This window comes from Pinus tabuliformis, chromosome 1_2, assembly GCF_031772625.1.
Source record: "Pinus tabuliformis cultivar Carrire ecotype Pingquan chromosome 1_2, CPIR1, whole genome shotgun sequence".
Classification (NCBI taxonomy): domain Eukaryota; kingdom Viridiplantae; phylum Streptophyta; class Pinopsida; order Pinales; family Pinaceae; genus Pinus; species Pinus tabuliformis.
The window spans coordinates 1206502252-1206519817 of NC_142298.1; positions in this window are offsets into that span (position 1 = coordinate 1206502252).

Sequence of the window (17566 nt, forward strand, 5' to 3'; positions counted from 1 at the left end):
TTCATTTATAAATATTCCTGTTCCTTTTAAACTTGAAATTTTGCTAAATATATCATACAGTTATTCGAAAACATCTGCGTGACAATACTTTAATGAAATGAATACATATGCGATAATATGCGATAATCTCATTGTATGTTCATAACGATATGCAGAACCATGTGAAATAAAAGTCATCTATGTGAATGTTCAACAAAAATAATTAACCATGGAAAATATCACATCCAAGAAACGGATCAAGTTGTAAAATTAGTAGCATTTACGATACAGGAATCCCTATATATTAGTTTTAGTGTAATCATTGCTCAGATTATTTATTGTATTTGGCAATAACTACACACAATATATGTTACCATATCTCGTTCTTGCTTACAGAATACATCTCGTTCTTTCTTACAGAATACGTTTTTATGGAAACAAATTAAGAATGCCATCTTTACCAAAAGGTATTTTGTCACAAGTTGTTTGAAAGATCTATTTTTCTTTGGTACTATTTTTAGCTATTGTTGTTTTTTGATTTGGTGAGTAATTTTTTTAGAAATCATTGTAATATGTTTTTCAATATTATATATTTAAATATGAAGATTATATTATTTTAATTTTATATTTTATTTATATAAATTAAATTAGATTAGATTTATTTTAACCTTTTATTTATTAATTGTCTAGAGAGATCAAATTTCTCAAGATGAAAATTTTAAGTTTTACATTCAAAAAAGAAATTTGCACTTAAACAAATTTAATCTTTTTAGACACTTGAAAAATCCAAAATTAAAATAAATTTAAAGAAGTAAATATTTTTAAATGTATTAGATTTATGAGTATAAATTATATTTATATTGATAAAATTACTTAAAAATGAAAGTTCTAAAATTATATTTATAATGATAAAATTATTCAGAAACAAAGGTTAAAGTAAAATATATTTTAAAATAAATATTGCAAATTAAATCCTTTTAATAAGTTTAATCTTTTGAGCAAATTGTATATAAATTTATTTTCATATTAATATAATTGATGAAAAAATTCATCTATGGATATTAAGTTGTTTGTCAAATTTTATACTTGTTATATCCAGTTCCACTAAATAAAATATCAAAAATAAATAAGTCTAGGCATAAGTCCCATGTACATTTATTCAAAAATAAATTTTAAATATGTTTTTTTAATACCGTGCAACCTTATTTTTAATGTATGTTTCTTTAAACATTTTTCAAAAAAACATTTTAAATTTTACATTTGATGTATAAATTAAATATTGATCTTTACCTTAAACTCATTTATATGTAGCATACATGGGAATCTATAATGCAATATAACATAATATATAGAGAGAAACTTATTCATATGTTGCATAAATGGGAATCTATAATGCAATATAACATAATATATAGAGATTAATATAACATAATATAGAGAGGGGGTCTTCTTTTGTGGTTGTCTTTTGTGAGGCGCTTCTTGCACTTCAAACTATCAATACATGTACCAATAATTGGGGATTATTCTTTCACTATTGGAATTAAGATCGCTTTCGAGACATTTACTCTTTTGACCCTAACGACTTCAACTCTTCGAAGAGTGCTTATCAATGCTCTCTCTTCTTTAGCCACTCCAACCTCACCATCGACTAGAGTGGTTGTTTCTTATGTAGGTAATCTATGGTATACAAGTTAGGTATCCAAGTGGTTTTGTTGCCCATACATCCATAAAACCCTCAAGAAACTAGGTGGAAGAGAAATATATACGAGTTGTTATAGGGGCGTGTAGGCAAAGATAAGTAGAGGAATCCTCAAAAGAGATATGGTTCAATAATGGAAGACAACTCGGCCAACAAATAGGGATATATAATAGAAAGGTCAGTTTCTTTATAGCAGAAGGATATTATCATATGGTTTTGAGGATTTCCCCTCGGTTTTCTATATCGAGTAGTTGGATAGAGGTTCCTTTTTCTTAATCTATGACAAAGGGGTCAAGGTTGTTCCCTATTTTTCTAGGCCTTTTTGTCTGCTTATCTGGTATCTCTTTAACGTCGTTGTCTCACTGTCATTAGGGTTTCTTTCCTTTCTATCATTTACCTCCTGGAATGGTGTGAGAACTGATTGTGGGTAGGCCAAATGACATTGTTGCATTGTTAGGTATGTTTTAATTCCTGGAATCAAGAAGTTGTGCCTTTCCCTGGGTAGTGATATTGATCCAGGATTTATTTGCTTATAGATGCATCAAAATTACATGAAACAGAGCACTTAAAAACCATGGAACATAAGCATATAAAATGAAGATAAAAGAGAAATAATCACACATGAGATCAAGACATAGAGATTTGATTACAGATTTCATCCAATTTGGACTACATCTCTAGGCCCTGCTCAATAGTGGGGAGGCCTTCATTCATTAAATGGCATGGAAAGAGAGAAGTACGAGCAGATTTTTACATAGACATCCCTATACCTCCAATTTGGAAGATAGCTGGCAAATGGAGAGCTTGACTCTAGAGACAGACAACACCACTGACTTCCTGGCGAAAAATCGTGCAAAAACGCCTATCCAAACACCCAATTTGGATTATCGCGCTTTCTGCACCTTCTCGGAACCTTTTGATTTCTGAGGCAAGGTTCAGACCTCCTGCCAGGAGCAGGGTCCATTGTTGTGCTTTGAAAATCTACGCTACTCTTTGATCTCCCCCTCCAAACTATGTGGATAGCCCAATTTATATGTTGGTTTGGTAAGATCCTTCATAATCCGGGCAGTTTAAACAATAGACCAAGTTTAGGCAGGTCGTTTCAACAATCAACATATCATTCCGAAGACATCTCTCGGGTGTTTACATCCTTAACATAGAAAACCCATCGAAAACAGTTCAAACAAACCGTAATAGACAAATAAATGATGCTTCCTCCTTAGTTGACGCCTTTTACTATAGGGGTTCCCCGCAACCAGTGTATAGGCCAAACCCAAACAACGACACTCTGCAATATGCAGACCTGTCGAGGTGATTAAGTAAAATGTATAACATATCACATCCGCAAATCGCAATCGACGTTTTCCATCAGCGGATACCAAAACCATACAACTGCGGACCCACTAGGATTATCAAACCTAGTCCATAAAATATCACATCCGGAAGCCCATCGCAAATCGCAGTCGGCAGAGCCCATCGACGTATGCCAAACAAGCATTCTACGATAACACATACTCGCAGGATTATTAATCATAATGTATAAGACATCAAGTCCGGAAACCCTATCGCAATCGGCGGAGGCCGAGGTGAAACTCCATGATCCAACTGCGATCTATGATTGTGATTTTATCACATCGCAAATGGATCTATTGGGGGATGATTCTTAAACACTTGTTCCTTCGATCCACTGTATGTGATATCGCAATTGCAACTAGGATCTTTTCGGGGCTGATTCTTATCCACTGTTGTTACACAGTAATTTGTCACCATCCCTGTTACTCCTCTTGTCGTACCTTGGAGGACCCATCCCGGGAGTTATAAGAAGTGAAAAAGTCTAAAAACACTTGCATTATGTTCCCCTGAGTATGTACTCCATGTTCCCTGAAGACATCTTCTGCAGATTATCCCTGAAAAGTGATCTTTTTCCATTGGCGCAAGTTCACAGTATTCTACCCGCGCCAATGGTGGAGATCCTCAAAAGAGGGCGCGACCATTGGCGCCCTGTCTTAGAGCAACAGTCGCGCCAACCAAATTTAGTCGTGCTTTTTGCCTTAATGCACGTCCGACTGTTGTTTCCTTCATTACATGGAGCTTTTCTGAGGATAAAAAATCAGTCTTTTGTCGAGCTTTATCCATCTTTATGGCTTTTGAGGATAATGCTAATCCGCAAAAGGTGTCCCGGTTCATCGTATCCTCCTCCCTTCTTCATCTATATAAGCTTGTCATTATGCATTGGACAAGCTAGTGTTAGTGCTAGTGATTTAGTGATTGAGTGATAGTAGTGATGATTATTGGTCATGGAGTGTTATATGTTGAGTTCTTGAGTTCTTGGAGTGATGCTAGTGAGTGCTAGAGAGGTTATGCTGCCGGAGAGGAGATGCATTGCAAGACACATATAGTTACTCGCCCAGCCAGGAGAAGGGTCGACGTTAGAACAATGGTTGTAACTTTTCCTGTTTATTAATTGATGAGCAACTGCTATTATAGTTCCAATCTCATTGTCTATTATGGTGATGTGTTGATTTATTTCCTTTCTGACTGAAATATAGTTGTGCCTTGGTAGCTGTTATGTTGGTATTTGTCTCTTCCTTTGCATGTGCAGGTGTTCGTTTATGATTTGCGGGAGCGAGGGAGCGGGGATATCGACTCTGCTTCAATCATAGCGTTGGTTTCCAGGTTGGTCTTCTTGATTCACCTTTGATGCATAACTAGGAACTTGCGTAGCAGCGTGGTTTGTTTGTGGCTAGTTCTGTTATAGGCTAGTGGGATCGCCTCTGTCCGCAGAGGGGATTTACCTGACCAACAAATTGGCGACTCCACTGGGGAGTAACTATTTAATTTTTGTCTTGCATGTTAATTTTCTTCTACTTGCTTGAGTGAATGAGCTTCCTGAGTCAGTTTTGAGATTATCCTTTACTGTTTGACCCATCTGAGCACTGTCAACCCGACCTGAGGTCATATCATTTATTTTTCTAGTTGGCAAACTTAATTGGCGCAGTTATTTCTCTGACAGTCACGCCAGTTGGCGCAAGTTGCTCAAAAGCAACTCGCGCCAATCCTGTGGTAGCGCAAGTTGCAGGCTGACAGTCGCGCCAGCTCTGTAAATTTTGCCTGTGTGTGGGTGGAAAGCTCTTTCAGTCTCTTTATATATCTCTCTCAGCCTCTGGAACTGTGTTGAACCTCTGCTTGACTGGTCTTAGCCTGTATCCCTCAGTTGTTTGCTCATTTCGATTGATTTTCGTCTCAGCCCTAGGATATCTAGTGACTTTGCATATCTAGCCTTCTGTGGGAAGTTTCGGTCTCTTGATTATCCAGTCAGCTTGTTGGTTGTGTTCTGCACCTATCCAGTGCTTTGTTAAAGCTTGATCTTCTATACTCTAAATACTTCACTTCTAGCCTCTTTGAAGTTCACTAGTCTTTGTGTTTTTCCTTGCTTGCATGGTTCATTTTAGTGTTTCAGAATTGGTTCTATTTCATTAACTGAATTTGAATTGTGCATATCTCTTAGAATTTGTTTACATGCATCATGCCATCTTAAAGGAAAGAAAAACAAAAAATCTCTTGCATCATAGTAGTTAGCATTTATTGTTATTTGTTGCTATTAAAAAGAAAAAGACAAAATTTCGTTTCTTGTTATTAGCTGCATTAGGATCTTTGTTGAAGTGATCATTTCGTTTGTGAAAAAGATCTCAACCCTCCTGTAGATAGAATTCATCGAATCTAATGATTTAATTTTGGCATATAGTTTGCATGTAAGAAGTTTTTGAGATATCACATACGGTAGGACCAAAAAACTGAAACATAATCAAAGATAAACTTTAAAATGAACTCAATGAACATAACAACGCATTGGAACATAACGCAAACACTCTAGAGGTCTAGGTTAGAGACGTGTTCCAGCGTCTTTAAACCTGGTAGTTTATCGTCGAGTGGTTGGGTGATTCCTCCACAGTGAAACGATAGGTGCCAATACGGACTGTGCTCCCACGTACCGTCGAGTATATATTGGGAGACCCCTATAGGAATAAAGCCTTTATCCATAGGAAGCCGTGTCAGCCGCCCTACAATTCACAATGCAGTGAACACAACATTCACGAAGATCGACCACCCGTACCCTAAAAAGTATTCTGTGGTTTTGCGAAAAGTTTGGCACACCTTCTACCTCGAATTCCAGAGCAGTCACTTTTGATCCTTTTCAGACTCCCTAAACGAAAAGGTGCCTGTGAGCGTCTTGTCAATTCGTGCTCATTAAATATTCGAAGGAGACTAGAGTCATCTTTTATCCTTTTCTCGACTCTTAAAAAATGAAAAGGTTAAGTTCAGTGTCTTAAAATTTATTGGCCACGATAACATCTACCCAATTAGCTTTCGTTTGTGTCAGTCCGAAGTGGGAGTTATCTCGATAAACTTCTCAAGTTTCATCCTGGCAGAATTACCAGTTTCGTCTTCTACCGAAACACCGGTGGTAAGTCTTCCTGTGGTTCTAAGTATACAACCACTTAGTTCTCGCGCCCCGGGTGACGAGACTTACCAGTTTCATTGGAACCCTACGTGGGAACCTTTTGAGGACGGTATCCCTTTTTGGGACCATCCTTCTCCTCATGGGTCAGTCCCACCAGTTTCATCCGACATGGATGATTTGTCTCCTACAACGACCGATGAGTCCATTGCAACGAGCGGTGAAATTCCCACCTCAACGAACCCTATACATGTTAGTAGTACGCCTACTACTACAAGTTTACCACTGGGTTATAAAGCTTTGAGAGATGCTACGCCTTCTGAAACTCTATTCACAGGTCCCATTTGGTCATCACACACTTTTCCTACTACGGAGCCTTTTACTCCACCAAGTCGCAGTCTATCTGTTACCTTCGTCACAACTGCTCCAACGGTATGTGCAGCCCCCTTGACTTCTATTTCTAGTCGTCCCTCAGCTTCTTTGTTTGGTGTCTTTGACCCCATGACAAATGTCCCAATGCAGGAGCCATATGATCCGTATTTGTCATCTCAACCGGTTGTTGAGGTATCGGTCCCATTGTCAATTGATTGGACCTCTACCTCTTTCCATGGTGGTCAAGTTTTATCTGCGCAATCTCCAATACAACCCCCCCAAGACCAACCAGGGCAATCCGTTCATGGAAACCCTTTCATTACTATTGCTCCTTTTTCCTCTTCTTATATGCAACCTTCTGGTAACTCAGGTCAGTCGTCTTTTCAACAAGTCCAACCTGGTATCCAGCAGGGCTATCCCGTTGGACAAAGTGGTCAACAAACTATTAACCCAAACCAATCCAATGTCCGGTATAGTCCAATGTCTGGACAAGTTACTCAACCACTCGGTCAACCTACTGTCCAGTATTCACAACCCTCTGGGCAGGTTGGTCAGCCTCAAACACAGTTGGGCCAACCAACTGCCCAGTCTCCTCAACCATCTAGTCTGCTAGGACAACCTTCAACTGCGCAACAACAGTTCCAGCAGGTAGGCCAACCTCAGTATCAGCAGGTACAACCTTCTGGACAGATCGGCCAACCTCACCATCAACAAGGTTTTCCTTCTGGCCAGATAGCCCACCCTATAGGACAGTCTATTGGCGCTGCTCAATCCGGTCCGTGGCCCCAAATGGGACCCCAATACCCATCTAGTCTTCAAATGCAGGCTGGGTCTCAATCACAAACTTTTTATCCAACCCAGCCTGGTCCTTCAACTCAATTCAGAGCCCCACCACTGTATGGCTACCAACAACCTCAAGGGCAATTTTCGTTTGCCCCGTACCAGAACTATCAGCAACCGCAAGCGAATCCCTCGCAAACTTATCAACAGCAATACGGCACACCTGCAGCATCATTTGGTAATCCTTATGCTGGGGGGCACTATACAAATCCCTATGGCCAATCCACTATGGGGTCAAATCCTTTCGGACAAACTCTATGGGGGCAACCACCACCTGGCTAGAACCCTGGTGCTCCACCCTACCAACAGCCCCAGATGCCTTTCAATCCTCAATTACCATTCTTAGCGACTTTAGAATTACCAGACGTATCCAAATTAACCAATGATCCTATTCTTCATAATCCTTATTGGCCTCCAGTTCCAACTAAAATACCTGGTGACTGTCCAAAATTCGATGGTAAAGCCAATGAAGACCCACAAGCCCATGTTATGACCTATCATTTGTGGTGTTCATCTAATTCATGGCTTGACGATTCAATTCGGCTTCGCCTTTTTCAAAGGACTCTCACTAGCTCTGCCGCTAAGTGGTATATCGAACTTCATCGCGGGTCCTTTCAAGATTTCAATTCCTTGGCTATGGAATTTCTCACTCACTTCCAATTACCCATTCGATACGAAACGGGTACGCACCTCCTCACTTCCTTAAGACAAACGACAGCTACGCATATCTCTGATCATATCCATGAATGGAGACGGCGTAGACGTATGATCAAATTTTGGATTCCCGACCAGCTTCTTACCGATTGGTTTACGACTTCGTTCGTGCCTCCGATAGCTCGGGATATCGCCATGGGGGCGTGTGTCACTGAAGAGCAAGCTATTGCTCGAGCTCAGTACCTTGACTTGGTTTATTCTCAGTCAGGTACATTATATGATTATCTGCCTGATGTCCCAAGACAAGGAACATCTAAAGCCCCGCCAACACCAACTGTTGACGGTATCATTGGTTCGGTTAATTCATCCTCAAAGAAAAATTTGACGAACCCTGCAAAGCAAAAAACATCTGCTTCGAATGGACAACCTTCCCAGGCATCGCCAGGTTCGAATGTTACTTCTGAGGTTAATGCCGTCCAATCTAATACGTCAAACAAGGCTTCGAAAGAAAATAAAAAAGGGAAAGCGAAAAATAAGCCGGAGCAACCTAAGCAGGAAACCCCAAAACCTCAACCTGAGGACGGCACTAAACGCAAAGCCAAATATCCTTGTCTTATTTGCAATGAAGATCACTTTACCAAGGATTTCCCGAGGCGGTCCGAAGTTAGTCGTTTGTTAAAAGGCACCTCTGGGACTCCTGCGGTGCTCAAAGAGCCCTTTCCCACCCAACACACTCAAAAAACTCAAATGGTGGCTGACCCTACTCAGCCTCCCTCTTCCTTTGGTTCTCAAGTGTTTATGGCTGGTACAATTCCCATTAATATCAGTACTCGAACGAAAGATTATTCGTCATCTGCCGGGAAGGAGCCTGAGGTTCCCCCAAGTGCTCCCCCGTTCAGTTCAGGTCCGCTCCACATCGAGAGACCTACCACTGAAATGCCTCTTCGACCCCCTCCAAAAGGAGTACTCCGGAAATCCTCGTATAATCCGAATGCTCGTGCTGCACAGCACTACAACATTGTTGAGGACTTAGCACAAACTCCGTCGGCTATGTCCGCTTTAGAGGTTCTCCAGAGCTGCCCTTCTCAGAGGAAGTCCATGCTATTTGCCATTGGTGGCATAGACCCAGCCGATTCAGATTTAATAACTTTTGACTTAGAACGCCACACTCTAAGACTACCTCCCCAAATCGCCTTCCTCATACAGGTAATTATTGATTCCAAGACGATTCATCGTACAGTTATTGATGAAGGTGCCTCAACTTGCATCATGTCCGTTGCCTGTTGGAAAGCGATTGGATCTCCGACGTTGAGCCAATCTCCCACTACCTTGGAAGCTTTTGATGGAAGAGCGTCCCGTCCTTACGGTATACTCCAACGTTTACCAATCTCTTTGGAAGGGAAGACGGTCGAGATGGAAGTTGAAGTCGTTGATGCCACTCTAACCTACAACCTCCTTCTCGGACGTAGCTGGATATACGCAATGCAAGCTGTTGCTTCATCTTTCTTCCGAATCATCTGTTTTCCTCATCAAGGGAAGATCGTTACCATTGACCAGCTCTCTTTTTTTGCTTCTTCTTCCGAAGGCACCATCCCGTTCGTGGACCATACCTCCAAATTACCTAAGACTCTGGGAGCTGGACTTTTCAAAGATCCTGATCTTATGGGTGTTTTTCCACTCCCTCCTATAAATGTCACCTCTGTCAATATGATCGCTACTGGCCCTGATCCGTGGTTCGTACCCCCTACAGACCAAGTAGATTCCTAGGGCGACCAGATGCCATTGAGTCCCGCCGAGTTTAATTATGTTGAAATCATTGCTGCCTCGGCTCCCTCCTCTCCGCTTACTCCATCCTCAGGACTTCTAGATAAGGCTTCTTCGGATTCTCTAGGAGAAATATTCCTCTCCGACGAAGCTATTATTGAGACTACGTCTCTAGAGGAACCTCCTTGGTATAGTTCTCACCATCGTTCCTCATTTCTCCCTGCCTCGCAACATTTCCTGACATGCCTCGAACGGTTTGCTCCTTGTCTACCATCACAAATCCTTCAAACCCCTATTCAAATTGATCAGGTTTTTTCTGAAGGAAATATGGCAAACATTACACGAACCCAACCCCTCGACATCTCTGTTAAACCCGGGATAGTCGAGCATCTTCATATCGGAGTCACTTGTACTCCAGCGGAGATTCAACTTTATTCCGAACTTTTTCACGAATTTCGTGATGTTTTCGCATGGTCCTATGAAGAAATGCCTGGCATTGATTCTAGCATAGTGATGCATGAAATAATCACGTACCCAGATGCTAAGCCTGTTCGTCAACGTCTACGCCCTGTACACCCTCGGAAGGCTGCGGCGATTAAGGCCGAAGTAGAAAAGCTTCTTAACGCCGGTTTTATTTACCCTATTCCTCTTACAGATTGGGTTTCTAACATTGTCCCTGTAACTAAAAAACAAGGTACAATCCGGGTTTGTGTCGATTACCGTGATATAAACAAAGCCTGTCCTAAAGATAATTTTCCCACACCATTCATTGATCAGATCATTGACGAGTGTGCCGGCAGTGAAATGTATTCTTTTATGGATGGTTTCTCCGGTTATAACCAGATCAATATTGCTCCTGTTGATCAACACAAAACGGCCTTTATTTGCCCATGGGGGACTTTTGCCTATAAGAAGCTCCCTTTCGGTCTTAAAAATGCCGGTGCTACCTTCCAGCGCGCAATGTCTTATGCATTTCATGACATTCGGCATATTGTGCAACCTTATCTGGATGATCTTCCTGCTCATTCAGCTAAACGTCAGGACCACCCTAAACACCTTCGCGAAATCTTTCTTCGCTGTCGGTACTACCGAATCCGGCTAAATCCCCAAAAATGTGTCTTCTGCGTTGAATCTGGCAGACTTCTCGGTTTTATCATTTCTAGAGAAGGCATCCGTTTGGATCCCCTTAAATTCGAAGCTATCGTCAATCTCCCTCCCCCAAATTCTTTGCATCAGTTGCAAAGTTTGCAGGGGAAAGCCAATTTTTTACGCCGTTTTGTTCCCAACTATGCCGAGGTAGCTAAAGGTTTTACGCGATTACTGAAGCGTGATATCCCTTTCCATTGGGATGCCACAGCTCAGGAATCTTTTGAACGTCTCAAGTATTTACTTGTTTCTGCTCCATTGCTTCGTCCTCTGAATTATTATCGCGACTACACCTTGTATCTGGCTGCCGCCGATACCACTATCGGCATGGTTCTTGTCCAAACTGATGATGATAACACTGAACATGTTATTTACTATCTTAGCCACAACCTGTTAGACACGGAAACTCGATATGCTTATATCGAAAAGTTGGCACTAGCCGCAGTTTGTGTTGTACAACGCTTCCGTCATTATATTCTTTTGCGTACTACTACTATGATTTCTGATTGCAACCCCATGACGTATATATTGTCACGCCAGTTACTAGGGGGAAAATACTCAAAGTGGATTGTTATCCTCCAAGAGTTTGACTTGGAATTTACCACTGCCAAGTCTAAGAAATCCCTTGTGTTTGCTGAGTTAATTTGCTCTTTGCCATCTTCTTCCTCAACCTCGCCTGCAGAAGACCAAATACCGGATGAAACCCTGTTCCTCATCAGCACCCTCGATCCATGGTGCAGAGATATAATCACATATCTGCAAACGTCCTCCTTCCGCCCGGGTGTGTCTAAAGACGCTCGGCGGAGGATTCGTCATCAATCTCAACCCTACCGTATCATTGGAGATACATTATATCGTCTTGGTGCAGACTCCGTTCGCCGCCGTTGTCTTACTCTAGAGGAAGCTAAACGGGTTCTAAATGACTGCCACTCTAGCGCTTGTGGCGGACATATGTCCGGATATGCTACAGCCCAAAAAATCCTTCGTGCTGGCTATTTTTGGCCCTCTATTTTCAAAGATTGCATCCTTGCCATCCGTTCGTGTCATGAGTGCCAGATATACCAGCGGAAAATGCGAGCGCCTTCTACTCCGTTGCACCCTGTGGTTTCCGTCGGTCCCTTTGCAAAATGGGGAATTGATTATATGACCTGTAACCCTCGCTCGACCGGGGGGCATGGGTTTGTCATCGTTGCCGTCGATTACTTTACTAAATGGGCCGAGGCGATGCCTACATTAACTGAAGACGGTCACACTGCGGTGCAATTTTTATTCAATCATGTTATTTCGCGATTCGGCGTCCCTCAAGCCATTGTCACTAATCACGGAAAGCATTTCCGTAATCATATGATCTCGGAATTAACAACCCAGCTAGGCTTGCAACACGATAGTTCAACTCCATACTACCCTCAGTCCAATGGTCAAGTTGAAGCTGTCAATAAAATCTTGGTTACAATGCTTCAACGTATCGTTGGTGTGCATAAATCTAACTGGCATTTGATGTTATTCCCTGCCTTATGGGCTTACCGAACCTCCGTGAAGGATGCCACTGGTTTCACTCCATTTCAACTAGTTTATGGACTAGAGTCTACCCTTCCAATTGAATGTGAGATCCCTTCATTGAAATTAGCCATCGAACTGCTTCCCAACACTACCCCGTTAGAAGAACGCCTTCTTTACCTAGAACGGTTAGATGAGACTCGTCGCCTGGCCTCTTTGGCCATCGAAACACAAAAGAAGCGAGTCAAGACTCACTTCGATCAGACCGTCCATCCGCGTTCTTTCGTTGAGGGAGACTTGGTCCTACTCTATGATCAAGCGAAAGATAAGCTAGGCGCAGGAAAGCTCGAGTCTATGTGGCTAGGCCCTTATATTGTCAAGAGAGTCCTGCAGAAAGGGGCCTACGAGCTGATTGATTATGAAGGAAACCCTCTTGGGAAGCCCCGAAATGGGCTTTACTTGAAAAAGTACTATGCGTGATGCTGGTACATTTTATTATGTACATACATGTACTTTGGTGTATTGTGTGTCGGTTTTCGAGACATAGCTACCACTTATTGTGTTTTTCGCTTCTTGTGCAGATGCCGGATGCACCTTATGTTGGTTTCACTGATGGTGCCTACCGCAGTACCCGCGATTTGTCTTCTGCGGCATGGGTAATCTACAATCCTCATAGCGAGCTAATAGATTGCCAGGGTGTGTGTTTAGGCCGTACTACTAACAATGTCGCGGAATACTGTGCTGTAATTGAGCTACTTGCTAGAGCAATTAATTTCGGTATTCGCGCATTGATAGTAAACCTGGACTCTCAACTTGTTGTCCACCAGCTCAACGGGCAATATTCCGTCAGAAACCATCATATACTAAGGTTGTATTTACGTGTAAGGTTGTTAGAAAGGCATTTTGATTTTATTACATATCAACATGTTCCGAGACAATTAAACACATTATCTGATGCATTGGCCAATCATGTATTAGATAGACATCTGCATAATTTGTAATTAAAACATTATGTAAGCAAGCACATGAAAACACAATGATGAACCATAAACATATGTATATATATACGTGTGTGTCAAAATGTTTGCGCCCCGCGCATTACATAATCCAAAAAATAATACATGTCCGAAACTCATACAGCCGTCGACAACATGTCTCTCAAAAACGTGCAAAAAATGAAACCTAGGCGTCTAATCGCGGTGATGCTCATGATAGCATGTCACCGCCCGCACCAAACGTCTCAACAGACAATGGACTCGAGTAGATACTCCCACCATATGCCTCTGGTACGCTCTAGGCACGTCTGCCAGTCTGCCATAATCTGGGATCCCTCGAGTAAGTGCCTCGAGGTTCTGTACTAGGCCATCATCGTCACCCTCTGCCTGAGGGTCTGCTGCCGGTTGTACTCTCCGTACGTTGTGAGGCAAGTCGGCTGGTCGTTCTGCACCAACGTCTGCATACATATATAGGTGCTGTAAGAAACAGACATGAATTATAAAAACTTGAATATGTTAAAATATTAAAAACATAAAAGTTCCTTACCTAGCTCCTCGTCCCAGTCCTCTCCCTCAGGCAACGGGAGGTCTGGATCACCAGTAAAATCAGTGCTCGCATAGGGCCAGTCTTCCACGACGATCAACTGGTGCTGGAGCCAAATGAAGAACTCGGGCCTCCAGGACATCTGCTGGCCCCCACCTCCTCTGGGCATAAGTGGTGCCCATCGAGCCAACCTCGGCTCCCGTGGCACTGGATCTACCACTATACCTCCTGGGATCCGGAATATCGGTAGTCGCTCTAGGAAAAATGACACTATGATGGATCCATATCCGAACTGTTTATTGCCATCACGCTTACATTTGGTAAGCTGCCTCTTGATATTTGTTGTTACTGTCATGGCCCAATCAAATAATGTAGGGTGTAGGCACTCAGTTTCCAGCAGCAAGTGATTCTTGCTGGCCTCGTGGGGTGCCTGTACCCCAGCCGTCCGAGTGATAGTGAATAGTACCACTCGTAGCACCAAATCTGGGATAGTGACAATGTCCACTTTGGCACTATTGGATCCAAAATGGGCCCCAGGACAAACTCTGGCCATTACCTCCCCCATCTTTTCCCCAGAAGGTCTACTACCGGTCAAGATGGGCCGTGCACCCCGCCGAGATAGTCCAGTAATAAAATAGACATCAGAGACATCCAACTCCAATGTCTGGTCTTTCAGGCGGAATACCTGATCCTCAATATCCCAAGCATCCACAATAAACCTTAGTAACTCGGGCTGTGCATGTAGATATGAGGTAAGGAAGAATTTTTTCAAGCCACAATCTCGCAAAGCATCCATGCATGCGTCATCTTCCAATGCCAAAGCATCTATGGCCTCATGTTCCCTTTCTCTCCATTCTATAGCCATTTTGACCAATTCCTGCAACCAAAACACCAAAATGTCATCATAAGATCAATGGTGAAACCAAAAATCAAAGAAAATTGCAGTTTCAACGGTCAAAATTATGTGAAAATTGGTTCGCGCAATTGGCGCGACTGTTTTACAAACAGTCGCGAAAATGGCGCGACTCCTTTTAGAAAAATAGCCCATTGGCGCGAACCCGCGTGGGAAACTCGCGCTAATGGGCGCAACCCTATTTTTTGCAATACCCCTTGCAGAGGATCATTCTGTGGATGGAAAACTGAAAGAATGGAATAAAAATGAAGCTAAGGATGAGGCCTCTTACCTGTTTCAAACGGCGGCTCGAATGGTCTCCTGGATTGGTCGCAATCAGCAGTTGAAATTTGCACCCAAAACCCTCCAATGGTAAACTCACAAGGTAAAAAGTGAAAATTAATTTTATTTTTTACTATTTCACTATTTATAACTTCTTTTGGCTTAAAAAACACATTAAAATCATGTTTTTGTGAATGTTTTTATGTCAAAGTAGGGTTTTACGCTGTTTTTGTATGTTGACAGGGATTAGTGCCACTCAAGCAACATAATGAACTCCTTTTTTCGGTTTTTCGAGCTCGGTAAAACACAAGGTCCGCTTTCAGCTCTTTTCTGACCATTTAAAGAGGAAAAGATTGCCGAGTCACTCCTCTTGACTCGTTAAATGGTGATAAGGGGTGGTTGTTTTGAGTTCTTTTTGTCGGCCGTTAAAACATAAAAAGATTACCGGGTTTTTGTCGTTTCAAACTCGTTAGTGGTTACGAAATGACGTGGTTTTGACCGCTTTTTTACTTTTTCAAGTCGAAGTCACTAATCATGAAAAGTACTCCTCGATCGTAATGATCGGGCGGTTCTTTCGGGTATTATTTTATACTTTTTCGGGCCCGAGAGACACAACTTTACGAAAAAGGACATCCCTGGAGTTTCCTTTTCTGTTGTTTTTTCAAACTCTCTAAACATGAAAAGACGCCGAGTTCTTCCTTTGTCAGACTCGTTAAAACTTAATGACATCGGATTTTGTCACAACACAAGCATATGCTATCCCCATCAAGCTTGTTAAAAATAACTGGGGTACTCGCCAGAAATGGCGGGGGGGAAAGAAAATTTTTGAACCATAATTATTACCGTAACGGCAGTATGTCGCTCTTGAACATGGCACTTTTTGTTTTCGTGTCCGGGGTGGGGATATTTCATCTCATATCTTTCACTTGCTTCCATGGACTTGGGTACCCTATTTGACCTCTCATTCACTCATTGCCTCGTCATCATGACCTTTGATACATTGATGTCAAATACTGCCAATTCCGTTAATGTGCCGCCGATATGTTCAAGAGAAGTTGACCTCTGCAAAAACAATCTTCCTCTGATAGTTCGCACAATCTTGATTCACAACTTCATCTCTCTGTCTCGTGTCGATGATGTGGGAAACATTATGGCCCACCTTCGATCAAGGTCACTCCCTGTCGACTTCAACTCATTTTCCAGGGAATTGATCTAGAGACTCCTTTCCGGTGCCTTGGAGCCTACATGCCTCAATGGCAGGTTCTTCGTGTTCGACGTGAGGTTTTCATCATTGGCCTCCGATCGAATGACTCTATGGGTGTTCGACCTCAGACCATTGATTCACACGCCGTAGATTGTACCTACAGTACCTTGAGGGCCATTGTCATTATTGGTGGTACCTCTCACATCTGTTAACAGTTTCCACTATTGACTGGTAATCAGGCGATGTTCATGCATGTTTGATTTCAGCTTATATATTCACATGCTTGGACTTGTACTCTTGTTCGGGTCGAGATGGAGCGCAAGACCCTGGATTGTGTCTGTTGTAATCCAGGCGTGATTCTTGATACTTGACTCATTCACTGGATGGCTGCGACCATACCTAAGTCAATTCATTGATCCTAACTAGATGGCTGCGTCCATACTATGGATCCAGATTATTTATGTACTCTCTTATGGATGGCTGCGACCATACCACGTACATCATGTAATTGAACTATCAGTCAGCTCTCTTAATACAGCTCCTCGGCGGCAGTAACTATATGTGCTCTTATGTGCTCTTATGTGTGTTCTTGTAAAGCATTTCACCCCTCTCCACCTCTCGGGCTTCATGCTTTAGGGGGCATCTGTTACACAGTAATTTGTCACCATCCCTGTTACTCCTCTTGTCGTACCTTGGAGGACCCATCCCGGGAGTTATAAGAAGTGACAAAGTCTAAAAACACTTGCATTATGTTCCCCTGAGTATGTACTCCATGTTCCCTGAAGACATCTTCTGCAGATTATCCCTGAAAAGTGATCTTTTTCCATTGGCACAAGTTCACAGTATTCTACCCGCGCCAATGGTGGAGATCCTCAAAAGAGGGCGCGACCATTGGCGCCCTGTCTTAGAGCAACAGTCGCGCCAACCAAATTTAGTTGTGCTTTTTGCCTTAATGCACGTCCGACTGTTGTTTCCTTCATTACATGGAGCTTTTCTGAGGATAAAAAATCAGTCTTTTGTCGAGCTTTATCCATCTTTATGGCTTTTGAGGATAATGCTAATCCGCAAAAGGTGTCCTGGTTCATCGTATCCTCCTCCCTTCTTCATCTATATAAGCTTGTCATTATGCATTGGACAAGCTAGTGTTAGTGCTAGTGATTTAGTGATTGAGTGATAGTAGTGATGATTATTGGTCATGGAGTGTTATATGTTGAGTTCTTGAGTTCTTGGAGTGATGCT